Source organism: Aythya marila (genome assembly GCF_965140915.1).
Source record: "Aythya marila genome assembly, chromosome: 3".
Classification (NCBI taxonomy): Eukaryota; Metazoa; Chordata; class Aves; order Anseriformes; family Anatidae; genus Aythya; species Aythya marila.
Genome location: NC_139044.1, coordinates 68,330,900 through 68,347,028, shown reverse-complemented (window position 1 = coordinate 68,347,028; position 16,129 = coordinate 68,330,900).

Sequence of the window (16,129 nt, the reverse complement as noted above, 5' to 3'; positions counted from 1 at the left end):
GTGTAACAGTACCAGCCCAATTCCTTTCACAGAATCACAAAATCACAGAATCACAGAATTACAGAACGGCTAAGGTTGGAAGGCACCTCTGGAGATCACTCAATCCAACACCTCTGCTCAAGCAGGGACACCTACAGAAGGTTGCCCAGGACCACGCCCAGATTGCTTTTGAACATCTCCAAGGACTGAGACTTCACAACCTCTCTGGGTAACCTGTGCCAATGATCAATCAACCACACTATAAAGAAATGCTTCCTGATAGTCAGATGGAACCTCCAGTGTTTCAGTTTGTGCCCATCACCTCTTGTCCTATCACTGGGCACCACCTGGCTTTTTTTTTTTTTTTTTTTTTTTCCTCAGGTGTTCATAGACATTGATGAGATTCCCCCTGAGCCTTCTCTTATTCAGACTGAACGTTCTCAACTCTCTCAGCCTCTCCTCACAGAAAAATTGCTTGAGTTCCTTCTTCATCTCCATATACTTGTGTAAGTTCAGTTTGATTAAGTATTTCCTAACCTGATCCTCTTCCACTAATGGTAAATCTTCCTTGCTTCAGGATTCTCCTGAAGCTTTCCCTGGCTTCTGACACCTGGGAATCAGAAGACTGATCTTGCCAGCAAAGACTGAGGTGAAGAAGGCATTCAGTACCTCAGCCTTTTCCAAGGCCGGTGTAATGTGTCTTCCTTTTATCATCAATGTATTTCTAGAAGCTCTCCTTGTCTTTTACATTCTTGGCCAGATTCAATTCCATTAGGGCTCTAGCTTTTCTAACTTCATCCCTGCATACTTGGACAATATCACTGTATTCCTCCCAGGTTACCTGTCCTTTCTCCACTCTCTGTATACTTTTATGTTTGAATTTGGCCAGGAGCTCCTTGTTCATCCTCATAGGCCTCCTGGCATTTTTGCCTGAGTTTGTATTCATTGGGATGGACTGCTCTTGAGCTTGGAAGAGGTGCTCTTTAAATGGCAACCAGCTTTCTTGGGTGCCTCTTCCCTCCAGGGCCTTATCCCATAGGACTCTTCCAAGATGATCTTTGAAGAGACCAGAGTTTGTTTTCCTGAATCCAGGGTTGTGAGCTTGGTTTTTAGCCTTCTCTCTGCGGTTAGGATCATGAACTTTAGCATCTCATTATCAACACAGTCACAGCTGCCTTGGACCATCACATTCCCAAGTACTTTGTTAGTGGCATGTATGAGGTCCACCTCTCCTAATTTGCTCTTTTATCACTTGGAGGAGGAGGTTACATCAATGCACTCCAAGAACCTCCTGGATTGCTTATATCTTTCTGTATTGTCTCTCCAACAGATATTGGTGTAGTTGAATTTCCCCATGGGGCCCAGGGTCTGTGAATGAGAGGCTGCTCCTACCTTGTCTGTACAGAGCGTCATCCCCTTTTTTGCTGGTCAGGTGGTCTATAGCAGACACGCACTAGAATGTCACTTTTACGTGGCCCCTCTTTAATCCTAACCTTATAAATTATTAGTAGTCTCCTTATTCATCCCTAGATGGAGTTCCATGAACTCAAGCTACTCTCTCAGATAAAGGGCAACTCCCTTTCCTCATCTTCCCAACCTGTCTTTTCCAAACACACTGTAAACCTTCACTGCTACACTCCAGTTACGGGAGCCATCCCACTATGTATCTGTGATCCCAACAACATCACAGTCTTGCAACTGCACACAGATCTCTAACACATTATGTTTATTGCCCATACTGCATGTGTTACTGCACAGGCACTTTAGAGAGGCACCCCAGAATGCTGAGTTCCAAGGAAAACTTTTGGAAATTTTTGGAATGGTACCTTGTTGGCACTTGCTTACATGTGAGTTCTGGAGGTAATGTTGCTTAAGCCCTGTTTTGTTGATTTTGTGACCTCTTCCTGTCACATCTCCCCATACCTCTTCCTCAGTGACCTTGTTCATCAGTCTCTCAAAGGGCTGCTGGTTATCCTCTCTCTCCCCTGTCATTCTTAGAGCCTTCCTTATGAGGTTAGCCATTCTATCAGCAAAAAATATTTTTGCCCAATTCAATGAGGTGTATCCCATCTCTCTCAATCCGAGTTTTATCTACAAACAGGGATAGACATGACCAAGAGTAAAAATTTGTTACTTTCTTGATAACTTGTGGGTCTAATCTGGTAAACAGATATATAAGTGTTTTTTTCTCTCCTCTCCTCTCCTCTCCTCTCCTCTCCTCTCCTCTCCTCTCCTCTCCTCTCCTCTCCTCTCCTCTCCTCTCCTCTCCTCTCCTCTCCTCTCCTCTCCTCTCCTCTCCTCTCCTCTCCTCTCCTCTCCTCTCCTCTCCTCTCCTCTCCTCTCCTCTCCTCTTTCTTCTTTTTTCTTTTCCTTTTTTTTTTTTTTCTTTTTCTTTTTCACTTCTGCTAACTTTTAAGAACTTGTCTATAATTTGAATTTTCATTTTAGGGTCTTAGATAGCAATGTGCTACCCCTACCCCACAACACTTTCTTTGCAAATAGTTTGTTAATATTTTCTAAAGTAGAAAAAAAAAGTACGAAAAAAGTCCTTTAATCTCTGCTTTTATATATGTGCGCGTGTATGTAAAAACATGTATATAATTTCTGTTCTTTTGCATCTGTTATGACTTTTAAGAAAGAAACATCTTTGTTTCTGTAGCTCTTGCCTCACCTGAAATAATAATACTTTTTTTTTTTTTTTTTTTTGGGGGGGGTTGGGGGGGAGGGTGGGCAGGGTCTGATTATAATTTCTCTGGAAACCAATTGGAATATCAAAATGAAGCATTCTGCCTTCAAATAAGCAATAAGCAGCAGGATGTGATTAATTCTGAAAGTGCAGGGCTATTCTGAAAACTCTGCAAAAATAACTGTAACATTCAATAGTGTGTGTTTTTTTTCCTCCATAATTTCACAATCAAATTCATTGAGTTTACAATTGAAATGGCTTTTCTGCCTGCTAGCCCTTTAAATTAGGACTGGGATTTGGAAGCTTATTTGTCTTCTATCTTGACTCATGGATCACCAATAATAAAGATTTTGCAGGTCAAGTATTGCCTTCAGATTCACTTGTGTAGCTCCATTACTTTCAGTCAAATTGCATAAATGTAACTGAAGGCAAAACACCAAAAATAGAGCAATTGACAAACAATCCTGCAACCACAACTTTTAGTTAACATGTGCATTGACTATGCTTAGGCCTGAAAATTACACAGGGCATTCTCCCAGACCTGTATTGCTCCTGTCTGCTTAAAATTCATTTCTGCTTATAACGCTTTTATTTCAACAAGTTTGACTATCCACAAATAACAGGTCCAAGTAAGAGACTGTTTTCATAAAGTCAGATTTGAGAGTACATCATCTGTAAAGTCAAAGCTCTGATTATGAGGTGTGCTATATATTTTTAAAACACTCTTTTTCTATTTGTTTGTATGTTTATTTTTTAATGTTTTTGAATTCAGGTTTCCCATTGTCTTCTCTTCACTGTCTGTACAGCTGCATCCTGCACGAATGGGGTTGCTAGAACATTCTGTGTGATTTCTAAATTCTCGTGAAGTTCCCCATGAAATACAAGATGCTAGAGTCCCAAGGGCATTAAGAGGCTTTGCTTCCCCCATCCAGCCTCTTCCTCCATGGCTCCCCCACCTGACTACAGCCCCAGATCCCTGGTGTGCCCTGAGGCCATCAGCACGTGCCCCAGTGAGGCCATGGCAGGACCAATTTCCTGCTCCACTGGTCACTTGCTGGGCCTTACCCAGCCAGGCCTACCTAAAGGCCCACATTCTGGTCTGGATTCAGCCTGTGGACTTCCTTTCTATGGACATGTCCACCTTTTGGGCTGGGGCTGACCTGGTACCCCTGGCTGTCCTGTTCCATGCTGGAAGGGTGGGACAGACCCTGGCTGACTACCCCACGCCAGACTTTCATCCCACAGAGATCTTACAACCCATGCAATGCATTGACATAAGACAGTACCGTTGTTGTTCATGTACTGTGTTTGTTTTGTTAGTTTGTAATTAAAGATCAAAACTTTTATGACTGGTGCAATTCTAATTCAATAATCATGATGTTATATTTATTTGGCTTGCCCAAAGCATCATTGAATTTTTAAGTTCTTCTGACAAAGGGAATGCTGAAATTTTTAAGGCAGCAGAGCAGAATAAGCCCTAGTACAAATGAAAAACTAGCCTGAGCGGTTTTCATTTATGTGAAAGAGGCATTGACCTGCTACTTGAACGCTAGGAGAGTTCATACTTCACTTATGCTTACAGGCAATGCTAGTAATCAATGACTGGTGTTTTGGTGTTTTGTGAATTTTATTTTGACAAAATATTGAACCTGTTTATGCATTAGTCATTGGCCTTCACAGATGACCTAAGAAATAACTCCACATTCCCTAATCTTGACAAAAGTATGCCCACAATTTGTACATGGATTAAATCAAGTAAAAAGGTCTATTTTTCAATGCAAGTTTCAAATGCACACCTCTAGGATAGGTATGTACTGAATTTTTTTTTTTTTTTTTTTTAAGATCTGCTGGGTTCCTTTCCTTTCCTTTCCTTTCCTTTCCTTTCCTTTCCTTTCCTTTCCTTTCCTTTCCTTTCCTTTCCTTTCCTTTCCTTTCCTTTCCTTTCCTTTCCTTTCCTTTCCTTTCCTTTCCTTTCCTTTCCTTTCCTTTCCTTTCCTTTCCTTTCCTTTCCTTTCCTTTCCTTTCCTTTCCTTTCTTTTTCTTGCAGGGACAAAATTAGGAAGGCCATGCAGGGACAAAATTAGGAAGGCCAAAGCTCAGCTGGAGCTCAATCTGGCTACTGCCGTTAAAGATAACAAAAAATGTTTCTATAAATACATCAACACAAAAAGGAGGACTAAGGAGAATCTCCATCCTTTACTGGATGCGGGGGGAAACTTAGTTACAAGAGATGAGGAAAAGGCAGAGGTGCTCAATGCCTTCTTTGCCTCAGTCTTTAGCGGCAATACCGGTTGTTCTCTGGATACTCAGTACCCTGAGCTGGTGGAAGGGGATGGGGAGCAGGATGTGGCCCTCACTATCCACGAAGAACTGGTTGGTGACCTGCTACGGCACTTAGATGTGCACAAGTCGATGGGGCCGGATGGGATCCACACAAGGGTACTGAGAGAACTGGCAGAGGAGCTGGCCACTATCCATCATTTATCAGCAGTCCTGGCTATCGGGGGAGGTCCCAGTTGACTGGCGGCTAGCAAATGTGACGCCCATCTACAAGAAGGGCCGGAGGGCAGACCTGGGAAATTACAGGCCCGTCAGTTTGACCTCAGTGCCAGGGAAGCTCATGGAGCAGATCCTCCTGAGAGTCATCACGCAGCACTTGCAGGGCAAGCAGGCGATCAGGCCCAGTCAGCATGGGTTTATGAAAGGCAGATCCTGCTTGATGAACCTGATCTCCTTCTATGACAAAGTGACGCTCTGGGTGGATGAGGGAAAGGCTGTGGATGTGGTCTACCTTGACTTCAGCAAGGCTTTTGACACCGTCTCCCACAGCATTCTCCTCAAGAAACTGGCTGCTCGTGGCTTGGACTGGTGCACGCTTCGTTAGGTTAGAAACTGGCTGGATAGCCAGGCCCAAAGAGTCGTGGTGAATGGAGTCAAGTCCAGTTGGAGGCCAGTCACTAGTGGCGTCCCCCAGGGCTCGGTGCTGGGGCCGGTCCCCTTTAATATCTTCATCAATGATCTGGACGAGGGCATCGAGTGCACCCTCAGGAAGTTTGCAGATGACACCAAGTTAGGTGCATGTGTCGATCTGCTTGAGGGTAGGAAGGCTCTGCAGGAGAATCTGGATAAGCTGGACCGATGGGCTGAGGTCAACTGCATGAAGTTCAACAAGGCCAAGTGCCGGGTCCTGCACCTGGGGCGCAATAACCCCAAGCAGAGCTACAGACTGGGAGAGGAATGGTTGGAGAGCTGCCAGGCAGAGAAGGACCTGGGAGTGATGGTGGATAGTCAGCTGAATATGAGCCAGCAGTGTGCTCAGGTGGCCAAGAAGGCCAACGGCATCCTGGCTTGTATCAGAAACAGTGTGACCAGCAGGGCTAGGGAAGTGATCGTCCCCCTGTACTCAGCTCTGGTGAGGCCGCACCTCGAGTACTGTGTTCAGTTTTGGGCCCCTCGCTACAAGAAGGACATCGAGGTGCTCGAGTGGGTGCAGAGAAGGGCGACGAAGCTGGCGAGGGGCCTGGAGAACAAGTCCTACGAGGAGCGGCTGAGGGAGCTGGGCTTGTTCAGCCTGGAGAAGAGGAGGCTCAGGGGCGACCTTATCGCTCTCTATGGGTACCTCAAGGGAGGCTGTAGCGAGGTGGGGGTTGGCCTGTTCTCCCACGTGCCTGGTGACAGGACAAGGGGGAATGGGCTTAAGTTGAGCCAGGGGAGTTTTAGGTTAGATGTTAGGAAGAACTTCTTCACTGAAAGGGTTGTGAGGCATTGGAACAGGCTGCCCAGGGAAGTGGTGGAGTCACCATCCCTGGAAGTCTTCAAAAGACGTTTAGATGTAGAGCCTAGGGAAATGGTTTAGTGGGGACTGTTAGCGTTAGGTCAGAGGTTGGACTCGATGATCTTGAGGTCTCTTCCAACCTAGAAATTCTGTGATTCTGTGGTTCTATGATTCTTTTATTTATTTATTTATTTATTTTATTTTTAATTGCCTATACTACATAAAGAAACATTTAAAATAAGTAGAGAAAGGACTGAAATGATACTCAGATCTCTATCTTCATCGCATTCCTGTCCCTAAAAGATGAGGCCCTGGGCAACCTGATCTAGTGGGTGTCATTCCTGCCATGGCATTGAAACTAGATGACTTTTAATGTCCCTTCCAACCCAAGCCATTCTATGATTCTATGTGATCATAGCATTGCTGTTTGATATCTACTTGCTTTTCTAGACCTTTAACTTCATGTCTATAAAATACATATTATTCAGTATATTCTAGAATATTTGGGGATATAAGTGACCCAATATTAATTGTATTAAAAGTTAATTCTCCAAGTCTAAGCAAACCATTTTGGCTTTACTATATAATTATTTGAAGGACAAAGAAACTTCTTTGTGACAAATCCACTAAAAGCTCCTCTTTGTTTCACATTTCCTCATGCAGGAGAACTTTATATGAATAAAAAAATGGTTTCAGGGAATAAGAAAACTTTTTACAAATGTCATGTGTGAAAGTTGCTGTGAAATGCTTCATCTCACCTTGGGCATCTCTTTTGGGATAATATAAACCACTTAAAGGTATCTATTTTGGTCCATTAAGTACAGAGGAAGCTTAGACAAGCTTTGGCTTAGACAATGAACTTTTAAGCATCTGATATTACAGCTGATGAATCCAAATTTAGGTGAGGTTAATTTGTTTGGAATTCTTATAATGAGTCTATACATTTGGTAAAACTCCTACACATTGCTTCAGCTGATAAGATGGTTAATTCTCTTATGATGTTACTTATTATATGCAGCATTTTAATCTGCTCTGGACTTTAGGTAAAAGTGGTTTCAAAAGTAATTTTTTTTAAAAAAAAATGGAAGGGAAGGGAAGGGAAGGGAAGGGAAGGGAAGGGAAGGGAAGGGAAGGGAAGGGAAGGGAAGGGAAGGGAAGGGAAGGGAAGGGAAGGGAAGGGAAGGGAAGGGAAGGGAAGGGAAGGGAAGGGAAGGGAAGGGAAGGGAAGGGAAGGGAAGGAAAAATACTGTATTCCATGGGCAAAGTTTTTCTCATGTCTGGGGGTTATACAGGGTAAGGAAACACTTTTCAAAATCCCAAACAATGACTTTCTTCAATATCTTTATCAATGATCTGGATGAGGGGATAGAGTGCACCCTCAGTAAGTTTGCAGATGACACCAAGTTAGGTGTGTGTGTCAATCTGCTCGAGGGTAGGAAGGCTTTGCAGGAGAATCTGGAAAGACTGGACTGATGGACTTAGGCTAACTGTATGAAGTTCAACAAGGCCAAGTGCTGGGTCCTGCACCTGGGGCACAACAACCCCAAGCAGAGCTACAGACTGGGAGATGAGTGGTTGGAAAGCTGCCTAGAAGAGAAGGACCTGAGAGTATTGGTTGATAGTCGGCTGAATATGAGCCAGCAGTGTGCTCAGGTGGCCAAGAAGGCCAACAGCATCCTGGCTCATATCAAGAAACAGAGTGGCCAGCAGGTCTAGGGTTGTCCCCTGTACTTGGCTCTGGTGAGTACAGTTGTTCAGTTTTAGACCCCTCACTACAAGAAGGACATTGAGGCCCTGGAGCATATCCAAAGAAGGGCAACAAAGCTGGTGAGGAGTTTGGAGAACAAGTCTTATGAGGAACAGCTGAGGGAGCTGGGGTTGTTTAGCCTGGAGAATAGGAGGCTCAGGGCCGACCTTATCGCTCTCTAAAAAAAATTGACCTTAAAAGTGGCTGTAGTGAGGTAGGGATTGGTCTGTTCTCCCACATGCTCAGTGTGCCCAGGGAAGTGGTTGAGTCACCATCCCTGGAGGTATTTAAAAAATGTTAAGATGTAGAGCTTAGTGATACAGTTTAATGGAGGCCTTGTTAGTGTTAGGTCATAGGTTGGACTAGATGATCTTGGAGGTCTCTTCCAACCTAAATGATTCTGTGATTCTGTAATATTTTATTTTATTTCTTTATAAAATGATCTTTTGCCTGGTTTTATACTAAAGGATGGGTCCTAAAAAGTGTTAATCTGACTTTTTTTGTTGTTGTTACTGTAATACAAAAATATCAAATAGTTCCCTCCTTGTAAACTGTTTACTTCCTCTGGTAGGTTATGAGGGCTCTTACTGAACTACTGTGGTCTGTCATGTCAGTGTATCCTAACAGAAACCCTTAATCTGTGCATTATTGACACAACATTTAACAGTTTTGTCTGACTGCATAAGAAATTATGCAATGATATAACAGAAAGTGATACCTATTAAATGCAAGTTTACATGATGTCAGATATCATAGTAGAGACTTTCCCGCAGTTAATCCATAGTTAAACTTGTCACTATAGAATCCTTATCCACCATGGCATTACTGGAAGTATAGTCCAATAAATTCCAATTGCTTGGTTAAAGCAGTTCTTGTTTCTCAGATGCAAAGACCCAATTACTTGGGCAGAAACTCAGCACTTTTAATCTGATTACAAAATAAGCACAAAATAATCTGAGTATAAAATAATAACATAAATAGACTAATGTGAGTATGCCCTAATCTCAGTATAAAACATATTGAGGCAGTGTGATGGGGCAGGGGAGCAGAGGGTTGTGGGGTACAACATCTGTATTTCATGACTAGGTATTTTCAATCTGACCTGATTTTGGAAAGAATTGAAAACAGTGTTTTATTGCTGTGAGTGAAGCTTTCCTTACCTCACTGAGTGAAGCCTGATTATTATTCTTAAAATTTAATGTAAATTTAATCCAGTATTCACTTTGGCCACTTCCCAGTAAAATAAACCATTCCAGCTCTCTGACTGAGAGACAAGTTCTCACGGACTGGCCAATGCTGAGAGCGTTAAACAGCTTTAAGCCTCTGTAAGAGGATGGGAATGTTCAGGCTAACTTTTGGAAATATCTCTGCTCTGCACTAACTCCCAGCTGAGTCCCAAGTATGCTAGCTAGCAAAGGCCAAAGCCATGCCAATAAAAAAGCTAACAGTAAAGCAGTGTGGATCATTGCAGGTCAGTGCTCGTGTCTCTGTCCTGGTCTTGTTTAGTTAATTAGAATAGACATAGTGTCAGGGCATGAATTATGAAAGTAATCTACAGTCATTGGAAAGACAAGTCCCTTCAGAGGGCAATTCAAAGCTGCACAATAATGTTCTGAAACTGCATCAAAAATAAGAGTCAACTAATCAGCTTTATGTGCCTCTTTTCCTAAAATCTTTTGCTGAGACCACACACTTGCCTTTTTATTTGCTAATGACATAAGTAATTATACATAGAGCTGTCACTGTTTTCAACAGAAGAGCCTTCCAAACTACAAAGAATCCACCTCCAGGGCTCCCCAAACACTGCCAATGGCCCATGGCATGGTTGTGGCCCATCCCTGTCACCAGATGCCCAGTGCCCAGAGCTGGGTGTGCTCTCAGTGTGCCCCAGCCTGTCTTGCTTCCTGGTGGGAGTCATGCTGGACCAGCTCCAAGAGAAGTTCATCTCTTACTCTACACAGATAGTTGCTGATTCTATACAGAAATCATGTTTTTATTTTCTTGCATTTACTCATAATCAAATGCTGGAAGCTTTGATTGTCATGAAGGCATTATTTCCTTGGTATCAGGCAGTCATGGGATGCTTTTACTTTTGTCAATGGATCCAGAATGCATCCTTAATCTGAGCTGTAAACCCTTCCAGTAATAACGACACATTACCTGTGAGTCTTAGTATGAAATGTTTCCAAACTTCTGTGCTTGCTGTTCATATTTTGGTCATCCTCAGTAGGCCCTTTGTGCTGGTTTAGCACCAGTAAATAGCAAAACACATCCATGCTACTCCCTCACTCCTACACTTCAGAGGGGCAGGGGGAGAAAACACCATGAAAGAAAAAGCTTATAGGTTGAGATAAGGACTAGGTAGAGATTGCTCACTAATTATTGTCAGGGACAAACAATCTCAGCTTTTGTTAGACTCAGATTTTGGTAGATTAATTTAATTTACTGCCAATTATTAACATTATAGAGTCATAAGAATTGAAAGCAAACTAAAAACACCTGCCCTCCACCTCCCTTCCACTACCTCATCCCCCCAAATGGCACAGAAGAATGGGAAATGAGGGTTGCACTCAGTCCATTGCACTTTGTCTCTGTCACTCCTTCATCTTCATTCTCTTCTCCAGCTCCAGCATGGGGTCCCCCCCATGACAAGTAGTCCTTCAGAAACTGATCCACTGTGGGCTTTCCACAGGGTCTTCTATCTTCAATAGATCTTCTCCCTTCTCCACACTTCTCCAGAGTGGATCCACCACAGGTGCCAGTTCCTGCCAGGTGACTTGTTCCAGCATGGTCTCCTCTCCATGGGCTGCAATTCTAGCCAGGAGTTTCCTTCTGCATGGGCACTTCATGGGCTGTAGAGTCCTTCAGGTCACATCCACCTGCTCTGGCATGTGCTCTTGCATGTGCTGCAGCATGGAGGTCTGCTCCAAATGGTACAACATGAGCTCCAGGGGGACAGCCTGCTCCACCGTGATCCTGTCCATGTACAGGGAAATCTCTACTCTGGTGCCTGGAGCACCTCCTGCCCTCCTTCACTGACCTTCGTGTCTGCAGTTTCTTATAATTTTTTCTTACTCTTTCCAAGCTGCTGTTGTGCATTTTATTTTTTTACTTGTTCTTAAATATCTTATCACAGAGATGCAAATGACATCACTCATTGGCTCAGCTTTGGCCAGTGGTGGGTCCCTTTGGGAGCCAGATGGAGCTAGCTCTTAACTAATATGGTGCAGCTTCTGCTGTCTTCTCATGCCTGGTCACCCATGCACCACCACCCCAATCTCACCTCCCCCGGCCAGCCCCTGTTACCAAAGCCTTCCCACATGTACCCAGTACAGTGCTAGTGTGTCTGAACAGCAAAACAAAAGATGAATGCATTCTTCCTATGGAAAATTTAAGTAGCAGCTTAATTAGTAGCTTAATTGCTAATGCTGGTGATCATGGTTGGACCATACAGAAAAATTCCTAGAGTTTTTTGCTCACTTTTACACTGGTGAATCACATAATGTACTCTGTGGTTTAGATAAAGGATACCCTGCCACCAGCATGGTAAACTGATAAATTTTATTCAGTGTGATACCTGGAAAGAGAGAATATCCTTCGGGGCCTTCTCCACTTCAAGACAAACTAAGAAACTATCCCAGTACCATAGTCCTTTTAATATGTTAGAATGTTCTTTTATCATCAAAGCTGAATTTAAGAAATATATATATGATTTTATCAAGTTGTTCTTTCAATACAACATCCATTTGTCCTCTTAAGCTGAAAACTGGATAAGAACAGGCAGTCTTAAAATGGCGCACATCAATCATTTGTGTTAAATGATTTTTGTTATATTCAGCAAGGAGATAGAAAACTCCTGTATGTTGTTATAAACTTCTGGATAAGCCTAATGACTGCTGAATTGTCAAGTTCCCACCCCCCAAATACTACTTCTTGTTTTAGACAGTCTGAGCAGGCTGTGTCTCTGAAGACTCTGAACTCTTCCATTCTTTCTGCCCATTGCAAGAGATTGCAGGATACTTACCTGGCCAGTTGTCCTGGTTTTGGCTATGATAGAGTTAATTTTCCTCTTATTAGAAAAATAGTATATTTACTGTGGTGCTGTGTTTTGGATTTAGGATGAGAATAGTGTTGATAACACACTGATGCTTTGTTGCAGAGCAGTGCTTACACTAAGTCAAGGACTTTTCATCTTCTTGTGCTGTCCGGCCAGCAAGAAGGCTGGGGGTACACGAGAAGCTGGGAGAGGACAGAACCAGGACAGCTGACCCAAAATGGCCAAAGGCATATTTCATACCACGTGATGTCATGCTTAATAATTACTATGGACTGGCTGGCTGGCGTGGGGGGCACTGCCAATTTGGGACTGGTCATGGGTCAGTGGTTAGTGGGCAATTGCATTGTACATCACTTGCTTTGTATATATTATTATTGTTGCCATTATCATTGTTATTAGTAGTAGTAGTATTAACTTCTCTTTATTTGTTGTTCTGCTAAACTGTCTTTATCTCAACCCACCAGCAGCTTTAACCTTTTTTTTTTTTTTTTTTTTCTAAATCTCTCCCCTATCCCACTGGGAGTGGAGGAGTAAGTGAAAGGCTGGTGGTGTTTATCTGCCTGCTGGGTTAAACCATCAGACAGCCTGTTCCATAAGTCTAAATGAATGAATTAGAGGAGGAGGAGTGCTCAAGTTAAAGTCTGTCCAACTCTAGGGTGTTTTCAAGTGGGACTGTTGCCATCCTTTTAGCCAAAGCTGAGTGCCAGTCTCATAGTGTTCAAGTTTGGTCATAGATACTGGGAATCAAGAACCTAAACTCAGAGACAGTACAGTTAAAGCTACTTAGGAGAAGAGGAAAGTTTGCCACACTGGTATAAGATGCTCTAACTCAGGGTTAGGCAGCAGATTTTAGCCTGCTTTATTTACTTGTACAAACACAACCATAGGAAAAAAGGCAATGAACTGTAATCATGAGTAGGCACTGCAGCACTCAAAGGCATTTTGTTTGTCAAATTAAAATCCCGAGTTTTCACAAAACACCAAAGGATTTCACTAAGAGTCTTTTATTTCTGTCTAGTGTGGGGAGTGTTGGATGAATTCATGTCAAATTCTCCTTTCTTTTTCTCTTGAAGGCAGATACTGAAGAAACTCTAAAAACTTTTGTATACCTACCTCTTCAGCTTGTCATCTCTTAAACATGTAGGTTTAAAATTTGCATCAAATGAAGATCTTCTCTAAAATACTAGCCTATACAAGACGATATAGAAAAAAAATCCTTATTAAAATAATAAAATTTCTACCGTATTTGTCAAAACCAATTTACAGATTTACAGATTTTATTTTATTCATCATCAGTCTTCCTTATTCAAAAATGACAACTTACAAATTCAGTACAATAGATCTCCTTCAAAACACCATGTAAACAAAAACAAAAGATGTGTCAGTATAAATGCTTTTCTTAAGTCATATCAAAGTGAAATCTAGTTTTAATGAATATTGATTATTTTTCTATTAGATATTTAAGCTGCATGCTACATTATTGAATAAGTGAATGAGGTTTCTTTAAAGAATTTATAAGGAGCAAGAGAAAAATGGTATCCAATTTTGTTAAGTATTTCTAAAATTAAAACAAATTTTCTTTTATACAATATGTTTACCCCTAAAACAACAGAAACAGGAAGGTCTGTTAGGCTCTTAACTGAATCCTGGTTCAAAACACTTAGGGGTAAGAAATCAAAGAACATCAAAAACTTCATCTGTCCAAAACTTTCTGTGCTTAATAAAGCTCTAAGATTTTTTGAGTTGTAAGTGGATACCACTGATGTAAATAATGTAAACGGTAGAAACTCTGAGAATATATAAGAGCAAAAATATTTACCTTTTTTGTGAATTGTTCACATTAAGTGTTTAATTTAATTTAATATCACCTTTATTAAGTGTTAATGAAGAATATTTTCCTAAGACAAGTTTGAATCTTAAACTCATTTACTTTCTCAACATATAATTTTGTTAGTTTTTGTTACATTTTAAAATAACAGACTTCTTCTGGAAATGGAACAAAATATTTTATCCATATTGTAATTATTCCTATTAAAATATTTGTTTTAATAAGACTTTAAGCAGGTGTTGTGCACAAATTGCTATATATATATAAAAAAAGGATTAGCAGATATTGCTTTGAGGTTTTATTACCATTTTAATATCTTTAAAATAATCTATTTCTGATCCAAGAAAATCAATGAATCATCAAGAATTATGATAATCAAGAAAAGTAAAAGTGGCATAATATATTCCTTTGAAATACCTATCAGAGATGTAAATTTTAAAAGAACGTTCTACATTCCTCTCTCTCTCTCTTTTATTATTTTTTATTTTTTATTTTTATTTTTTATTTTTATTTTAGTATTGCCAACAAAAGATAATAATTGCAGATATAATGGTAAAGGAGGGGAATAGTTTTTCAGGGTATGTTTTAAATTTAAATCTAGAAAAAGATTAAAAATGTAGAATTAATTTCTAGACATCAATATCCATTTTAAGATACTGTTTTCAAACACATGGTCTAATTTAGATACTGGACAAGGAGTTTGTCCTCTGTTCAGCTATTACATTTCTCAGATTTATTTTGCGAATTTAGTTCTGTCACTTAATCCTGTTTGAAAAAAATAGCATTGGTAATTCTATTCTTAGCAGAAGTAAATTAAAAATATTAATCTGTTTGATTTTTTTTCCTTTATTTATGTTTGTATAGAACTCAAATGAGAGTAGTGGACTGACCACTGTTAAATTTCTATAGGCAGAATTGCTAAGGATGAGGTTTGAAAAATTAAGATAAAATTTCTTTTGGGATGCTGACTATAATAGAATCAGTTACAGAATCAGTGAGGTTTGAAGGGACTTCCAGACATCATGTAGTCCAACATCCTGCCCAAAACAGGTCCAGTTATAGCAGATTGTTGAGGGTTATGCACAGTCAAGTTCTGTCTGTCACCAAACAAATAAATGTCTCAGTCTCTCTGGGCAATATATTCCAGTAATATGTAGTGATTTAGATGGTCTTCTAGAAGGGGAATATGCCAAGAAAGGACATGGTCAGAACACATGGACAAGACTCATTAACCTCAGGCAGATTTTTGCTACTTCTAGATATAGTCTGTTTCTTTTTGCATATAAAGAACTATCTAACTTGGAAAAGAACTTTCTAACTTGGAAAGCAGTTACACATGACTGTATTTTGTCACAGCTTCTTTCTTCCAGTATTTTCTTTCAATATTTTACTATACTTTATAATTACATATGTATAACTATGACTTTATAATACTTTACTACTACCTCTTTGTACAGAAGTTAATTTGCACAGTTCTAATTCGAACATTATTATCTGTTGTGCTCTGGAAATAATTAGTAATAATATTAGTGAATAACCAATGAATCATAAAGAACAATGTGTTTCAGAATATAAAGTATTTCTATATATTTATGGTTATGCAATAGTTGGAGGAATTCTTTGAATATGACCCATATATGAACTAAGAACTTCATGCATAATATCTTAATGCTGTTTAGGAGGCAGTGTTTGGACACTGTGAAGACAAATAATGGGCTTACCTTAACAGGGTATTCATTTTTAACTGTTCTGCCACCCTGAGTACCAATATTTTGTAGAAAATAAATTGCTAAATATACAACTACAAAGTACAAGCCTGTAAGTGATTAGGCTAAAATTCACAAAGATACTCAAATCTGGGCAAAGTTTCAGAAGGAATAGGAATAATGCTTGAAAATTTACCCCGTTAGCTTAGCAGATATCTTCTCATTAGAAAAGGCCTACACACTTATGTGTTAGGTCATGTATGTGTAATACATTCAAATAAGGAAGCAAGATGTAATGAGTGGTGATTTGTTAAACTTGACGGTCTATGAGCAATTATGTCAATTTGGGTT